The 17784-nt window shown below is 45.6% G+C and overlaps 2 long non-coding RNA genes across 2 annotated transcripts; one reads left to right on the forward strand and one right to left on the reverse strand.

Annotated features, from left to right (window-relative positions):
* Nucleotides 1-12793: 12793 nt before the first annotated feature.
* LOC118501075 lies at nucleotides 12794-13538 on the reverse strand. The gene is made up of 2 exons (XR_004903650.1): nucleotides 13098-13538; nucleotides 12794-12949 (listed from the first exon to the last, which is right to left on the reverse strand). It is a non-coding gene; the product is annotated as an uncharacterized LOC118501075 (long non-coding RNA).
* A 184-nt stretch (nucleotides 13539-13722) lies between these two features.
* Nucleotides 13723-17682, forward strand: LOC118501076. The gene is made up of 2 exons (XR_004903651.1): nucleotides 13723-13754; nucleotides 15599-17682. It is a non-coding gene; the product is annotated as an uncharacterized LOC118501076 (long non-coding RNA).
* Nucleotides 17683-17784: the final 102 nt, after the last annotated feature.

The raw sequence follows: 17784 nt of genomic DNA on the forward strand, positions 1-17784 counted from the left end.
ACTTCCTCTTCTCCGGGCTTGGGCTGGGCTCCCTCTCTGGCTCTCACTCTCACTCTTCCAACCTGAGAGACCACAGGGACCTTTGTGCTGTTAATTAGCTATTGATTTGCATTTACTCCTCCCTCTTCCTTCATTATGCGGCCTCTTCTTGACCTTCAAGCAACTTCTTGACATTCAGTTCTCAGTTCAGAGGTCACCCGCTCAGAGAGCTCTGTCCAGGCTCAGTTAGCCTCCCTGATTCCTGCTTATCAAATCATCCTATTTTATCGTCTTCATAATATGTACTGTTGCCTATAACTTTCTTGTTCATTTTCTTGTGCATTGTCTTCTCCTATTGAAATGAAACCTCCATGAGATGAGGACTCCCTGTAGTTCACCGCTGCGTGCATCAGGCCTAGAACAGCGGCCGGTGCACAGTTAGTGCCCAGTGAAAGTGGGTGGAACTCATTAGCGTTAGCATTCTCTCCGAGACACGGGTGGCAGGAAGGCTAGCACAAAGAGAGGGAAACGTGTGTCGCGGCTCCTACAGCGAGGCCGGTCAGCTCCCTTGCCGGTAAGATGGGACAGCCACACCCACCGGAGGGCCTGAGCGTGGAGACGCTGCGGACCAAATGAGAAAATGCTGGCGAAAGTGCTTTGACGAGTGAAAATGCGAGTTAAGTGGGAGAGATGTTATTATCTTCCGCCATCTGCTTTACTTTAATCTTTTTTTCCCTCGGTAAGCGGACCTATTGATTGTAGCTTGCTGGTGGAAGCTCTCACTGTCTAATTACTGCCCCAGCTCAGCCTGTCACTGTGTCCTCTGCAGTCAGCACGTCCTGACACTGACCCCTGATACTGCAGCCCTTTGCAGATCAGCCGGTTCTGGCACTCGGCGCCCCGCACAGAGGAGGCAGGTCTCCTCACTCTGCTCTCCCCGGAGGCAGCCCAGCTGGGGCGAGGCAAGGACACGCATCTGCAGTTGCCAAACAGGCGGCAGGAATGCGATTGTCCCCTGGAACCGGGGGCCTGCAGCCAGGCAGGACTCCCACCATTGTACAGCTTGGAGCGTTCCCAGATCCTGGTTTCCAAGGGAAAGTTCCCTGCAAAAATAATCTGGCCTGGAATACTATTATTGGTAATGGTTGGGTGGGGGCGGTGGTAGGGTGGGGGTGCTAAATCCCCCACACTAGTAGCGGGATAAATCGTTTCTAGTACTGGATAATAATAATTTATTTCCCTTACATTATAGAAAGTCCCCAAACGTCCATGGTATTTCATATACATCACCTCACCTGACCCTCATGATACCACTGTGATGGCGCCATCAGCGTAAAGATGGATGAGAGATAACCTACACTCTGTTCCCGCCACAGGTACTACAAAGAAAACCACGTGCATCCAACTTTGACCCTAAGCAGAGGGGGAATAATTGTTTTGAGAATTTATAACCATAAGCCAGCTCTCCCATGGGTGGGTAGTCCAAGAAGCCTCAAATTAAAAATTTTAGGAAGTGAATCTAAATTATTAGTGGTCTCCGGCACCTAGGGAATAAGATGCTATCCTGAAGGAATGTTAATCCAAACCTCAAAGAATTGCCATAGATAAACATTCAAAGATAAAAACTCACAATCAAAAATCACAAAGTGTTAGGAAACAACCTAAGTGTCCTTCAGTGAATGAATGGATTTAAAAAAATAAGGAAATCCTGCCATTTGTGACAACACCGGTGGGCCTTGTGGGCATCACGCTCAACAAAATAAGTCAGAGAACAGCAAATGCCAAATGATCTCGCTTATATGCGGAATCTGAGTCAGTAAGTAAATGAGAACTCAGAGATACAGAGAGCAGACTGGTGGTTGCCAGTGGCGGGATGTGGGGTATGAGAAGTGTGAAGGCGGTCAAAGCTACAGGCTTCCAGCTACACCCCTGGGTATGGGATGTACAGCACGGCGACTGCAGTTACCAGTACCATATTGCGTATCTGCAAGTCACTAAGAGAGTAGATTGCAAAAGTTCTCCTCACAAGAAAATAACAATTGTAACTACAAGTAGTGATAGATGTTAACTGGACTTATTGGGGTAATCATTTCACAATATGTACATATTAAATGTTATGGATACCTAACACTAACGTTATATGCCAATTATGTCTCTAATTTTTTTAAAGTTAAATTTATTGGGGTGACACTGGTTAGTGAGATTATATAGGTTTCAAGTGTACATTTCTATGATACGTGATCTGTATATTGCATTGTGTGTCCACCACCCAAAGTTCTCAATTTTTTAAAAGATTTATTTATTTTGTTTTTTAGAGAGGGAAGGGAAGGAGAGAGAGAGGGAGAGAGAGAGAGAGAGAGAGAAACATCTGGACCTACTACTGATGTCTATCCTATAGCTCAGTACGATGGTCATGCACACCCCATACACATCACACTGCAATCACAGAATGCAAAAGACAAAGGGAAAGTCTTAAAAGTATCCAGAGAGGAAAAACATTGTTTCCAAAGAAATGCTCATTGGAAGAGCAGTGATTGAAAGCCAGTAGTAACAATGGAAGCCATAAAATAGTGGAAAAAGTATCTTCTATGTATTGAAAGAAAATACTTAGCAACCTAAAAGCCTCTACTTTGAGAAGAAATGCATCTCAAAGCATTTTCAGACAAAGTGATTCTTCTACCAACAGACCATCCCCAAAGAAAATTAAGAAATACTGAAAGATAAAATACTACATTTCAAAAATTGTGAAAGGCAGCTAAAGCAACTCTCCACATTTTGGGCCCTAAATGACACTAGAAATGAGTAATAAGGGCTAAGAACTAAAGAGCCAAACACCTGACTTATGAAGGCGGGCAGAGCCGTGGATCCAACCTTAGCTTGGCTCTGCACCACAGTCTGAGACAACTGCGTCAAAGGCTGACTTGCTTCTAAGAACACTTAGGGAAGTACAGGTGTTGTGATGACATCAGTGAAGGCCACACAATCACAGATGACACTAATTTCTCATTCCCTGAGATTTGATTCGGGGAATGGGGTGGCAAGGATGAATATAAGGGGAACCTGGGGTTGGAGAATGGGGGCAGGAGCAGAACCAAACTCCTTGCCCCTTCTCTCCAGGTGAGGAGCCCTTAGAGTCTCCCAGTGTCCTGACCTCTTTGGGCCCCAGTGCCCTGCTCTGCTGGAGTGGGCAGACACCCATTAGAACAGAAGCAGAAGGATGCAGGAGAGCGCCCATTAAATCCCATTTGCAATCCTTCTGTCCCTGCCTCTTGACTAGCTAACTTGCTGACCCACTAGCATTCAGCATCAACACTAATTTTACAAGGATGCCTCTCCTGAACAGCTTCCTACCAAGCCTGGGCCATTCTAAGTGCTATTATTAGTTGTACTTCTTGCATTATAGCCCCTTTATATCTCATTGAAATTGCCCACTTCTTGTCTGAGATTCCCACTAACATTCAGTTTTCAAAGACAGAAATTGTGCCCGTGTGTCCTCAGTATCTGGCTTGGCGCACGGCACAAGCTGCTGCTGTATATATGAATGGATTCATCTCGAATGAAAGAACTCTAAACTAGTGTATTCAATTGGATGAACCACTCATATTAGAGACAAAAATGTGTAAGGCTCAGTCTCTAAAGGGTTAGATTCCCTTTTTAAGGTAAGAGTCGCACAGTAAATCTCTCTGCTTCCTCAGGAAGGTTTACTTCTCTGGTCCTCTGTAACTAAGTGTGTAATTTTGCTAGTGCATGGGAACCATTCGAACATGATTCTCAGAGTCCGGTGGCCAGAGCTGACAGGGGCACTCTATTTGTCTAACACCCATCCCCTGAGTATCCCAGTCTTGTGTCTGACGCTGATTGGCTGTGTGATTTTGAAACAGATTGTAGCACTTCCCTGGGACCCCCAGTGTCCGACTGGCTGATGTCGAGGCTGTAAGTGAGCTGGAACATGATTTGGAATGTGATGTTGATTGTCACCTAAGTCTAGCCTCCTTTAGGAACCTGCTAGACAGCCCTGATTGTCTACCAATGTCCTGAAAACTCCTTGCTCTCAGAGCCAATGGTCTGATCCAACTTAGGAGAATTTAATTCTGTGTGACCTTAGATAATTCTTATCTCTCTGAGTCTCTGAGTTGTTGTCATCATTTTGCTTATGTGTTTGGTTTTTTAAAAATTTTTTTTGTTGTATGTCTTGTTTGTTTTGTTTTTGTTTTTCTCCACAAAAATATAGGGTTTGGATTAGAGGGATGATTCTTAACCCTGACTCCATTCAGAATCCCCTGGAGAGGCATAAGACACTCTCCAGCCTGTCACTCCTCCCATTCATGCCTGGGCCCTTCCAAGTCCGGTTAACCCAGAGTCTCGGGCAATGGGCACCAGTATTGTTAATAAGTTCCCCAAGAAATCCTGATGCACAGTGAGAGCTTGAATCGCCCTGGACTAGACGGTGTCTGCAGTCTTTGCCAGTCTCTGATCCTGTGACCCAGGCATCTACACCGCTGCAGCCTGCAGCCCTCGGGCTGTTGTCGGAGTCCCGTCACAGTACCCTGAGCACAGCACTTGACTCTGTCAGTGCTCACAGGGTCATTAGCTCAGACTCATCCAATCTCTACTGTCCATGGGGGCCCCAAATCTGACTCAGCATCCTGGCTTATAGGGCCATTCTAATTTTGGTGTTTTAAGGGAAAGGAAATCCGGACCTAAGCTAATAACAGAACAACTACTGTGTACCATCACAACACAGATAATTGCTAATCCTCACAACCGCTTTTAGGTACAGTATGCATTTTTTCCTCTAAAAAAGGAAACTAGAAGCTCAGGGAAATAAAGTGACTTGACAAAAGCAAAGCTGGTGATTTGGTGGGGCTGAGGTTCAAGCTCAAGTTCATCTGGATCCAAACCCCCCATTCTTCCATTGTACCCACTTGGCCAAAGAGAGACCATGCTCAGGGCCAGGAGAGAGTGGGTCTACCTAAGGCAGAAGCACTGGGGTTTGGCTGGGTCGCTGGTTGTGAGAAGTCCCAGGAGAAGCCCTTCGATCAGGTGGGAGCCGAGCCCCACAGTCCCCTTAGCTCCCGACCCCCCTGTGTGGGGAGACAGTGTTCTTGAATAACACACATCAGGCTGCCAGCCTCAGTTTGTATTTTTACAGTCCACTAATTAGGCCATTTTAACTAATTTGTTTGCATTTTGTATGAGCAAGTTGGGCTTTTGGATTGACTAATGTAATTGCAGCTGGTTTCTGCCAAATACAAATTACTCAGTCTAGTGTGGGTTAGAGAGAAAAGCAAATATTTAATAGGCATCAATACCCTTGTAGCTTTTTAGTGGAGCCTTTTTCCCCCTGTGAAAAAGTTGAAGTAATTTCTGCAGCATCTGATTGAACTTTCATGTTGGGAAATGACTTTTTAATCACTTTTTTGAAAAAAAAAATGAAACAAATGGTTTAGTGGCTCTGTGGAAGTTTACCTCTGATCCATTTACCCCTAAGCCCAGGAAACATTCGGGACTTTTCTGTCCCCAGGTTGTCTTTCCACAATCCCCTCCTGCATAGGCCACTCCAGTGACCGCCGATCACCCACAATCCAGGCTGTCACAGCTAACAGGGGCCTGAGAGACCATCTAGGCCATCAGTTCTCAAGGTGTGTCTGTGGACCAGCAGCATCAGCATCTCCTGGGCACTTGTTAGAGAGACAAATTCTCAGGGCTGCTGAGTTAGGGATTCTGGGGGTAAGGCCAAGCAAACTCTTTTAACAAGCCCCCCAGGTGATTTGGACACATGCTAAATGTTGAGAACCATTGACCTTATCCAACCACCTCATTTTACAGATGAGGAAACTGAGGCCTGGGAAGAGGTGTGTGCTCAAGGCAGGAACTGCGTCTGCTTCACTCAGTGGGCTTCCCCCAAGTTTAGCCCAGGGCCTATGGTAAGCACTCAGTGAATATTTGCTGGATGAACGAGCAATGGAATGAATGAGCTAGAACTAGGAACAAAGTCTCTTAATTCTGTTTTACAGGCCAGTGGTTCTTCTTGCTCTGAGGAAGCACTACTTCTTGGTTCTCTCTTTGGAAGAGGGACAATGGTTAGGATTGGAAACATTTTATCCTTTGGGGGAAGACAGCCTGGCTCTCACAGCCTTGGTCCCAAGCCATGGACCTACCTGTCTCATCTATCCCTAATCCAGTGGACTGACCAGGCCCAAACCCCACGAGAAATTGTTTCCATTGCTTCCATAGACCCCAACATTGTCTGAGGCAGAACCAGGCCCCCCTTCTGGGTGTTTGGTTCTTTGACCAATAACCTCTGCTCAGCTAGTGAATGGGGAGAGTAAAACTGAGATCTGATCCATGAAAAGGTGGTGGGTGATTGTAATGATAGGATGTTAGGAAGGTTAAATTTCTGAAGCCGAAGGAGGAGGAGGAGGAGGAAGAAGAAGAAGAAGAAGAAGAAGAAGAAGAAGAAGAAGAAGCAGCAGCAGCCGTCCTGGTCCCCAAAGCTTCCGATGGCAGCAGGCCAGTGGAGCCCTGTTGTCCAGATCTGCATGAAGTGTCCTCCATTCTCTTGACCCCACCCCGAGGCCTACCCTGATGGTCTTCTAGGAATGAGGAGAAGAGGAAGGAAAACAGTGCCCATGAATTTTCAAACAAACAAGGGAATCTCCCAGGGCCATGAGGAACAGGCTTCCAAAAACGGTTCCTGGATTCTTAATTCTGTTAACTTCTAAGAATTAACAGAGCAATTAAGTACCACTCCATATGGATTCAGACACCCAAGGAGCTTATGTTTGTCTAACCTCAAGTTCAAATGGCTCTTAGGACATGCAGCCACCCAAATCCCTTGCCTTTCTTGTCTACATGTGTCATGGAGCCCATGAACGGACTGCACAGTCTTTTCAACCCTCATGGCCTCCTTTCTACCCTCCCTCAGGCACTCAGCGCCTTCATAGTTATTTCCCCTTCCCTGAAACCTTTCCTCTGGAAAAAACCTGACTAACTCATTCACGTACAAGGGGTAGGAACTAATGAGAGTTGCCACCTCCACCCTGAGGAAGACGTAAGCTAAAGATTCCATGCCCCAGTGCTACCTGTTAGTTCCTAATTTGTTGTAGACTATCTAACCCACCACCATGTCTTCTAAGACTAGGTGCCCACCCACATTAGGGATCGGTCTTCTCTGGGGCAACTTCTGACCCAATAGGCCAAAGAGACCCTTCCTCTAAAGAGGTTGGAGTTGGCCAGTAGAAAAGTCAGTAGGACTCTGCTGGTCACCCAGGCGAGGAAATGTAAATCCCAGGACTGAGAGGGCCTTGGTCCCTCAGGCACACAAAGAAGCCAGGAACATCAGTCAGCAGACAGGCATGACGGAAGCCGAGGTGACAGTGGGTGAGGGTGAGAGTGAGGGAGAGAACCGCCACCTTTCTCCTGGTGCCTCTTCTGCATCTGATCCCAGACCTTTCTGAGACAACTGCTACTTGGCTCCCTGAGATACTCTCGTCCCCTTAACCGAAATGCCTGCATCATTTTAATGATGCTTATTTGACTAGGTTTCTCTTACTTGTCACAAGGACATTCTTTGAGTTCCACACAGAGCTGTGTACCACAGACACATCCAGTGATTCTCTGTGGAGTGCATGAGTGATGCTCAGTTCCGTGGCTTGCAGATGCCAGCCCAGCTGATTGCCCACACCTGCTGGCTGTGTTCGAATTGCCTTGGGCGCTTGCTCAGTGCACAAAGTCCAGAACCACCTTTGGATGTTCTGATTTAGTCTATGGTTGGGCTTGAGGATTTGTATTTTTCTGATGCTCCCTAGGGCTTCCAGGTGGAGGGCTGAAGAGGTTACTAGTTATCCCTGTACACAGATTCTTAATTCATGTGTTCTTGAGTTAAAGAGTTCTATTTTATCCCTGGCCAGGTAGCTCAGTTGGTTAGAGCATTTTCCTAATATGCCAAGGTTGTGGGCTCAATCCTTGGTCAGGGCACATACAAGAATCAACCAATGAATGCATAAGTAAGTGGAACAACAAATCAATGTCTTCCTCTCAAAAAAATCAATCAATAAAAATTTTTAAAATAGAGTTCTATTGTAAAGGACAATTTTATTAGCAAATAATTATTGTGCACCCACTAGGAGCAAGCCAATGTTCTAGATGCTAAGGAAAGAGCAGTGAGAAACATAGGTGAGGGGCCTGCTTCAATGGGCTGGCATCTAGATCAAGGGCATGGAAATTAAAGAAGTGAGCAAACAAAAGACGATGATTGTTTCCAAAGAGGAGACAATAAAAAAGGGTGAGGTGAAAGAGTGACTTCAGGAGCCAACCGAGGTGGTTGGTTACTCAGGGAATGACTCCCTGAGAAGGTGCCATTTGAACAATTTGACAGGAAGGCAGCAACTATGGACACGTACGAGAAGAGCGTTCCAGACAGAGGGAAGAGACCATGCACAAGCATTGATGTGGGGCGATGGTGGTCTGTCATATTCAAAACGAGACAGACAGAAGGCCTGTGTGGCTGGCATGTGCACGTCCTGGAGAAGAACACTCTCAGTGGAGGGATGGGGATGGGAGACAGACTGGACAACATCCTTAGCTCTTTGGGGCTGCTTTATGTCAAAGAGAAGCAGGTAAATGGAGCAGTAACTGCAGAGAGTCATCAGCTCAAGGGAGGGATCTGTGATGATGATCATTTGGTTCATTTGATTTTACTGAAGCAAGTTGGGTGTGGATGGGAATGACCACCAGCTCAGGCTCCCCTGTGAGTGCCCACCCCCATCAGATCCTATCAGCCTCTGTGGAGGAGTCCGGCAATCAGCAAAGACCCTCAGGGTATTTACTGCTCCTTTTGATATGACCCCTCCCAGGCCCCTCACTGCAGAGAGGGGCTGTAAAATTCTTTCTTTGGACATCTGCACACCTCCTGCCTTTGCTTGTGCAGTTCTCTTCAGTAGAGGATGGACAGGGAGGGCCTGGATCAGAGGGCTGACCCCAGCCTGCGCAAAGGAGACACCACTGCTCCATGCACAGCAAGCCTAGCTCCACGCACAATGCGCACGGCCTCACCACTCAGAGAATGTACCCAGCTGAAGGGACTTCAGCAGAGCTCTTCCTAACCTGGGCTCCACAGTGGCTGAACAAAAGGAAGAATATCTAGAATTTATGAGAATGCCTTAAAAAGCAATCTTGTATTAATTATTACGTGCAGACTATAATTACAGATGAAATGAAGGCTGTTTTATTTGTCGAGTGAGAAAACTGTGTGCCAGGCATCCTTATAGTTTCTTGGGCTGTGAAATGTGCCCCCTCATGTCCACTCCCCATGGGAACACATTCACATGTGCGTGCACACACACACACACACGCTGTGCTTACCCCAGAGTACTCCAATGTCATTTGAGGTCCAATAAACAACCTGGGCATCATTTTACCCATCAAAATGAGAGACAATGGAATCTCTACCGATGTTAGAAAGAACTACTCAAGCAAAAACTCATAGACACTGACAACAGTATGGTGCTTACCAGAGGGAAGGGTGGGGCGGGGAGAGAGAAAAAGGTTAAAGGGTAAATAAATGATAGTGGAAGGAGGCTTGACTTGGGTGGTGAATGCACAACACAATATACAGGTGATGTGTTATAGAACCGTACACCTGAAACCTGTATAATTGTATTAACCAGTGTCACCCCAATAAATTTAATAAAATTAAATTGAATTGTTAAAAAATACAGGTTACTTAAGATTTTTCTCAGTGTGTGTGTTTAGAAATGTAATCATCTAGAACAACATAGATTTTAAATGAAAAAGAAAAGCACCCCAGCCCTGGATGGTATGGCTCAGTGGGCTGAGTGCTGACTTGCAAACCAAAGGGTCACTGGTTTGATTCCCAGTCAGGGCACATGCCTGGGTTGTGGGCGATGTCCCCAGTTGGGGGCACGCGAGAGGCAGCCACACATTGATGTTTCTCTTCCACTCTTTCTCCCTCCATTCCCCTCTCTCTAAAAATAAATAAATACAATTAAAAAAATAAATAAAAGAAATACTCAAGCATTTTTTAAATTAATGGAACAACTGAATACTCAACGATGCAAATAGGGTGTAGCTATCTCCTGTATGTCCACCTCTCCATCCAAAACAGGTTACAGGAAAGCACAAGGCACCCATGCAAATAAAGAAATAACTGTTGCCTTCAAAAATCACTTCCAATCTGTACTTGGTTTTTTAGTGGGCTCCAAAGCTACATTTCTCCCCCTCATCTGCCTGGTTTGATTGTCTGCCCTCCTTAAGTTGCATGAACTATTCAGACACCTTCCTTTTTCTCGGATAGGTCCTGGCAAGAGTGATCAGTCCGGCCATGCCAGGGCCTGAGTCCGTTGGGTAGGTGCCCACGCAACCCCCAGGTAGTTGCCTGGGCCCTCTGCCCTCCACTCTTGCTGGGCAGGCATTTGCCAGGTGTCTACACTCTGTGCCCTGCCATGCCTGGCTGCTGGGACACGACTGATTTCCCTCTTCATCCTAAGCTGTGAGAAAAGGCAAGATTGTGAGCCCAGTTTTGGCATAACTGGAAGATTTCTAAAAGGACTAAAGAAGGAGTCACAATAAACACAAAGCCACAGAAGTGGTAACGTTTACAAATTGTATAGTGCTAGATTATTAGATTGTTGAGCTTCCGTGTAGCTAAAGACCTGTCATTGTTAGAGGGGTCCCCAAAGGCTAGGAGGCAGAGGGGACAGTTATTTAACCAAAGAGACAGGAGGCCAAACCTAAGGGAGAAACAAATCTAAGGATGATATCAGGAGAAAACCAAGCAGCAGCCAGGGAAGTGGGGATGGGTGGGATTTACACACGTGTAAGGCAGACGTCAAGATTAGAGCCTGGGTGGGGCTTAAAAGGCCAGGAGGAAAACGACATCTCAGCCTTTAGCATCTGGCCAAAGATGAACTTGGCTGGCACCCTTCTGGGTGCTACCGGTTCTGTTCCTTGACTTAAGCTCACCCCCTTTCCCAGCCTCTTTGACCTTCTAACATGGACTGTAAAAATCCATGTAAGCTGCCCTGGCTGGTGTGGCTCAGTGATTGAGTGCTGGCCCACAAATCAAGTAGCTGCCGGTTTGATTCCCAGTCCAGGGCACATGCCTGGGTTGCGGGCCAGGTCCCAGGTGGGGGTCATGTGAGAGGCAACCACACATTGCTGTTTCTCTCTCTTTCTCCTTCCCTTCCTCTCTTCTAAAAATGAATGAATAAAATCTTTAAAAAATTTTCATGTGAACTGATGATGCCACTTTTTTGGGACACATCTCAGACACAGGCGAAGCAGCAAATTCTCCCCTGACAATGGTGGGTGGGCAAGAGTGGATTCCCCTTGAGCCCACTCCAGGAAATAGAGACCATTTGAAAAGGGAGAGCCTGCGTGAGCAAGCCACGTGAGGAGGTGAGTGAGTGACTGCAGGCAGCTCCCCTGAGAGGCAGCAAGTGGGTGGTGGACAGGCACGCAGACAGTGGAGGATGGTGGCGGGATTTTAGGTGGCTTTGGGAAACCCTCAGCCATCTAGGGGGATGGCCAGGCAGTCTGAAAGGGATGGTGAGGGAGGACAGAGGACTCTTCTAGCCAGATTCAGATGCCTCCGAACCACCCCATTGCAGCAGTACTTAGGGGCCAAGATTTGTGGCTCAGAATCACATTTTGAGGGAGTGAGGTCCTAGTGATTTTGAGTCTTGGAGGAGAAGAGTGAAACTGTTATGGAGAAGGCTGGGTGTGCAAGTGGGTCACACACCTGCATGGAGGGCTGGTGGGAGCTATCACCCACTTAATTAGAGTAACAGATTTCTCCTCTCTGGTAGATTCTCTGAGGAGGAAAGGAAGTAGCAAAAGTGGAATGAGAGTAATCAAAAAGACTGGGCTGATATCAGATGTTTTCTGTTTGGTTTCTGCTTGCCAGGTCTGACTGGTATAGCTTATAATTAGTCTGCGCTTGCAGATGTGTGGTTCCAAAGGGTTGTGGATTAAGAAGAAACTCTAGAATTTCTCCGTACCTGACAAGTTGTAACGTGAAGAGCTACACTTAGTCCATTAAAGATTTTTCACAGTGACATTTGAGAAATACGCCACCTTGCCATTTATCGTTTTCAGGGCATGGGTGTCAGCAAGGAGGTTGCTATGAAGAACAAAACAAAATGGATTGCATGTGTAGAGGTGAGCGGGCGAATACTGATAAATGTACTTCACTGAATGTCAGCAAATGTCACTTGAGAAGCCATTTGCAGCTACCACGACAGCCTCCCAAACCCAACTGAGAGTAGCAAAAACAGGCAAAATGAACTGGGCGTCTTGCTTCCGCATGAATGAGCGATCAGCCCTCTCAGAAGTTACACCAGAAAGTTGTTAAACTTGATATAAGGAGCTTTTCCACCCACCCTGACTCATACTATAGATTGCTACAAAGGGTTGGAGACTGTCTGAGGGCCTCAGCGCTGTGGTCCAAGGACAGACTTAACGACCCCTTCCGTCCCAGGTGGGTGCCTTCCTTGTGCGCCAGATCTGCATCTCCGAGGCACGCTGTCTGGGTTCTTCCTGCTGCCCCACTCCTGCTGCCTTCTCTGGTCCTGCAGAGCCTTCCCCTGACTCCTAGCCTACCCTCCCATGGGGTGAGATCCAGGAGGGGCTGGAGAGGTGACCTGGGTACCAGGACCCGAGGATGCAGCCCTCGCATCGCCATGTCAAGAGAAGACCCAGCATTATTCCACCCTTACACCACGTCTTCAGTCTCCCACTCAAGAAAAGGCTTTTCAATGTGTCCTCTGGTTCATTTGAAATTCTGAGTAACAGATTCAGCTTCTGTTTTATTCTTGGTGACCAGGTCAAAACTTTGGCTACATGTGATTTAAGGTTTCTGGAAGCTAGGGCCAAGTTTTCTTCAGAATCCAACTTGGGGAGAGATGGTCCTTTCTTCTTCCTCGGCGCAGTGAGTCTCCAAACTTGGCTGCAGAGAAATAAACGGGAGAGAAGATCATGTTCTCAGAAAAGCTCTCCTGGGAAATGCGAGACTAATTAAAGTAAAATTCCAGCCCCTCTTTATTTTCTAATCTCTCGGGGCTCCTCCTCCTCGACACACACAGGTCATCCAATACCTTTTTCCTCTTGTACATCAAGAGACTTGCAGAGTAGCTCCAGCTCGTCTGGCCTTGTAAATGCACCGCACACACAAGCATATTGCCCACACAAATTGAGGTCAGTTCAGCTTTCACTAGAGAGATGCTGTGGTATCAGGCTCCCAAACAAGAAGCCCTTTATTGAACGTACTACATCCCAGACTCTGTTTCTGAACGTGCTAATGGACAGACTTCCTTCTTCACGCTGTGCTGACATGTGTTTAGCCTGTCTGTGTGTGGTGGAACCGAACACACTGTACAACCAGAGAAGGATAGACTCTTGGGAAAGCCAACTACCCTCGGATGACCTCGGGGGTGAGGGGCGAGCTGGGGGAAGGACAGTAGAAGGAAGGGGTGGTAGAAGGCTCATGGCAGAATTCCTCATAAGCCTTGGCGTTTCCTCCTTTTGAATTAGGCGCTTCCCGTGGAAGGGGTGTCTGGAACTCAAGAGACATCTGTTTATTATTGAAATTGAATTGCCCTCAACTTGTTGACTTTTATGCTTAGTTTAGAAAGACACAGTGGTGTGTGTGTGTGTGTGTGTGTGTGTGTGTGTGTGTGTGTTTTAAGAAGAAGAAGGAGGAGAAGGAGGAAAGACAAGAAGAAGAAAGCTGGATTTCTGGAACAGAGGTGGAGGTGAGGGCCAAGGGGAAGCGGTCCGGGAGAGGGGATGGAGACGCGAGACGTCTGCCTGGGGCACAGCACAGGCTGGCACTGCCTCACTCAGCGAGGGCACTTCCGAAGAGCAAAGCTCTGCTGGATCCTAGTGTGGGTTGCATATCCCAGGCCCAGAGAGCCACAAATGCATAAAAATGCATTTTGAAAAAAAGACAGTATGGGTGTAGATTTCCCCTTCTACCAGTATTGTTTATTTTGCTGGTGGTTGTAATTTTAAAATTTGTATCTTAAAGCTCAAACTAATGAGCATCTGTTCCCAGGGGATTAAAAACAAAGAGCTGTTCATAATTGATTAATATAACCAGAATTCTACAATGCTGGAGGCCAGAGCTATGTAAAAACCTACCTTCCTACTGTTTTGCCTTTAAAGAACAAAAACAAAAAACGTCTTCATATAGACAAGGGTAGCCAGTACTGGCTGTGTCTCTCAGATGAGAAAACACGAAGCTGGGTTGGGTGAGCTGCTTTCTCCACACACTAACTAGTAGCCGCACCAGGTTTCCTTGTTTCTAATTCGGGGCCATTTGCAGGGGACTCTGCTCTGATATAAAAACCCATCAAGCCCCCTTTCACCATTTTGCATTCCAGGACGTTTCAAACAAAGCATTAAATTGGTCCATAAGAGGAAGGTTTGTTAAGAATACAAAATTCGCTAGAATTTCAGTAATCCCCTCATTCTTGCAAGAATGTAAACAGGACATCAGTACAGGGAACATTTGCCCATGGAGAAGTCTCCTCTGAGGGGGAACCTTCAGTCCTTTCCTGGTGCCAGTTGGCATCAGTCTGCAGCCCTAGACACGATCAGTAACCTCACAATGAGCTCTCCCGGCCCGAATGAGGGAAAGATACAACCTCAAAGGGGAAGAGAAGTCAGAGCTTCAGGTTAACATAGAAGGCAAGCCATCCTAAGGAGAACTGTTTAGAGGAATTTATTATTAGGCTTCTAAGTAATTCTGTTCATTCATTTAAATAACACTTTTAAATGCCTGCCTTATATCAGACCTGTCACTATGCCTTAACTATATGCCAATATTGTTAATATGGCCTTTTTCTCACCATCTCAAATCATACACAACTTTCAAGGCTCAGCTCAAATTCCACCTCTTCCAGGAAGCCTTCTGAGATTTTTCCTATCTTTCCCTTTTAGTGCTCCCAGCCAGGACACCCATAAAAAAAAATCATTGTTCTGTGCTGTCCTGACGTGACCTGTGTTTCTCACCCAAGCAAGTATCAGCCCTCTGAGAAAAGGGTAACCATCCAACTTACTTTGCCTCACCAAGATTGCCTCCTCTGATACACTCTTTGAAACTGGATTACAGGCAGCCAAAATAGGGTGTTCTCCACTCACACTGAGGTCCAAACCACTTTGGTTTAAATACAAGGGAAACAGCCTTCTCCTCCATGGCTATTGGTAGCATTCAGCACTCACTGAAGGGGAAAGATGCAGATGAGGGAGATGCAAGTGGGTGGTGTATCCAGATAATATCAGCACTCTGAGCAGTGGAAGAAAAATCAGACTGGTTAACTTAGGGTGAGTAAGAGCAGCAGAATGATCCAAGTAATTATGTAGATCTGGCCTTTACTGACAAGTGACACCTTTTTTTTTTTTTTTGATACACTTAGGTTTTAAAGCAATTTACCCCACCTCTGTATCAAATGCACTTTGAGAGAAACTTGGGGGTTGACACCTCGTCCAGATATAATAAGATAAAAATAGAGTTTACATTTTTTTTTCTAGAACTGCCAGCATCAAGGCACCTGAGCTTCTTTCTTAAACACTGACTTTCATTATTTCCCTGTAGGACAAGTTTGCAGTGTGGGAATCATTACACTTTTCCTCCTTTAAGCTCTGCCTGAGTAATTACAAGGGAGAGAATACCTAGCCCCCAACCACCACCACCCCCACACGACACAGCGACTTTTACTACTGAAAACTAAGATTCTGCGTGGGGTTTGCAAAATCTGTTAATGACTTTTGTCAGAGATTTTTCTGGTTTGGAATTCCCTCCTTCCAATACCTGTTGTTTTGATACGGATCTTACAAAGAAGCACCTTTCTTAGAAATTTTCCGTCTTTTTAATGCAAATGGTCCCCTGAGCAGGCAGAATGCCCTGTGTCTGAGTTGACCGGCAGGCCTGAAGAACCTGTACTAAGAACCTGTACTTGAGTCGGTTGGTAAACGTGCAGAATTAAACAAGTTCATGTAACTATCATTTCTTTTTCCTGTTGGGCACTTTTAAAAAACCTTCGCACCCACCATAATGCATAATAATCCTTCCTTATAATTCCAAATGTTTCACCTCAGTGTCTGTAATATTTACTTGTTTCCCTACCCCGTGCTGGGGGGGTGGAATCTCCCTCGATTTTGAGAAGAAAAAGATCTTTCAAGTTTCTAAATGTAAGAATTGTTGAAAAGTTTATTCCTTGTCCAATAGGCATGCAAAAATATTTTTATATATTCGTTTACTCTGAGAGGAGAGCAGAATTGCTGCTTTTGCTCAAAGGAAAATGTTTTTAAATGACACAAATCTACACGTGCCTGTTTCTAGAATTAACACCCTCGTGTTTACTGCCCGAGGGATTTCCTACTAGGGGAATCTGCGTTGGGAGAAGTACCTTGTCTGGGGAGGATTTAAGGAAATTTTAATATCCAAACAAAAGCCACCCACTCCCTCCCCCAGAGGAAAAACAATGGGTAATTTGCATATGCACATGACACAAATGAAAGACAAAGGGCCCCTCACAGACTGTGGCTACTTCCAAGTCTCTGCACTGTTTTTGCTTCCAATAAATGGTATTAAGTTGAATAACTAAAAATAGTGGTTCTGGGCCCTCCGGCCCATTCCCACTGTAGAATCTGTTTGCTCAATCAGAAATATCCCCCAAGCGCCCCAGGAGCTTCTAGGCAGAAAGAACTATAGTTCCAACAGAAAAAAAAATACGTATATACTTTGCCCTTTTTATTTTAATGGCCAAACAATGTAATGCTAGCTAAATAGAAATTCTTGTCTGTTAATAGGTTCCTTTAGTTTGTAATAAATAAGAATGCTAATGACTAAAATTTGTTATTTGGTATGCATTAGCTTTTGTGAGCTTTTCTTTATAGAGTCCTCATTGACATGCAATATGGCAAGCTTCCTTTGAAACATATTTATAAAATAACTACAGTATAATTAAACCAACAAAGCCATCTTTTAAGTAAGCTTAATAGCTCAGTTTTTTTTCACCTCGGTAAAAATTTATTTTAAAAAGAAAAAATAGTTATGCCTCAATCCCACAGTATATTTTATTCTGTGTATCTAATATTTCCTTGCATCTACAATCTACGCATATCTAATTCTTTTTGACAACTGTGATTATTAATAAAGTGCTCATGAAAGATGCTTCATAGCGTCTTCAACGAGAATAATGTGGTTTTTTTGTTAATGGAAATGGTAACATATCTTGACAGATACAATATATAAGATATGTTTTTTCTTGATTGTTAATATTGCTGCACCGAATACACAGGAGCAGATCAACAGATATGGCAGGTAATAATCAGAGTGGATGATGTTTTATACAATGTAACTAAAAATATTTTAATAATATAAAAGCAGCAGATAAATAAAAGCTATTATGTTTAATTTTGCTTTCGGCGTACGCACAATTGCGGCTGGCGGTTGCTGCTGTGGCGGGTTTGTTTACGGCGGAGGAAGCTCGGAGCGCAGCCGGAGGGTCCTGCAAGCCGCCCTCTTTCTGCTCTCGGCGCTTCAGCGTCCCAGGGACTCAGAGCCCGGCTGAATGCTAATTCGCAGTACACAGTAGCTCAAGTTCAGCAAGTTTTCCTGACTTTTGCAAATCGTTCCTCTCTCTTCTAGCCACCCAGTTTTCCCAAAGGAAAAAACCCCAAAGACTGCAGGAGGCGGGCCGGACCGGCTGGAGCAGGCTCTGGCTGCTTCTCCGCCTGCCGGTGCCTCTCTGCCCCGGGAGCCTCGCTCCCTTCTTC

Source organism: Phyllostomus discolor, chromosome 6 (assembly GCF_004126475.2).
Source record: "Phyllostomus discolor isolate MPI-MPIP mPhyDis1 chromosome 6, mPhyDis1.pri.v3, whole genome shotgun sequence".
NCBI classification, from domain to species: Eukaryota; Metazoa; Chordata; class Mammalia; order Chiroptera; family Phyllostomidae; genus Phyllostomus; species Phyllostomus discolor.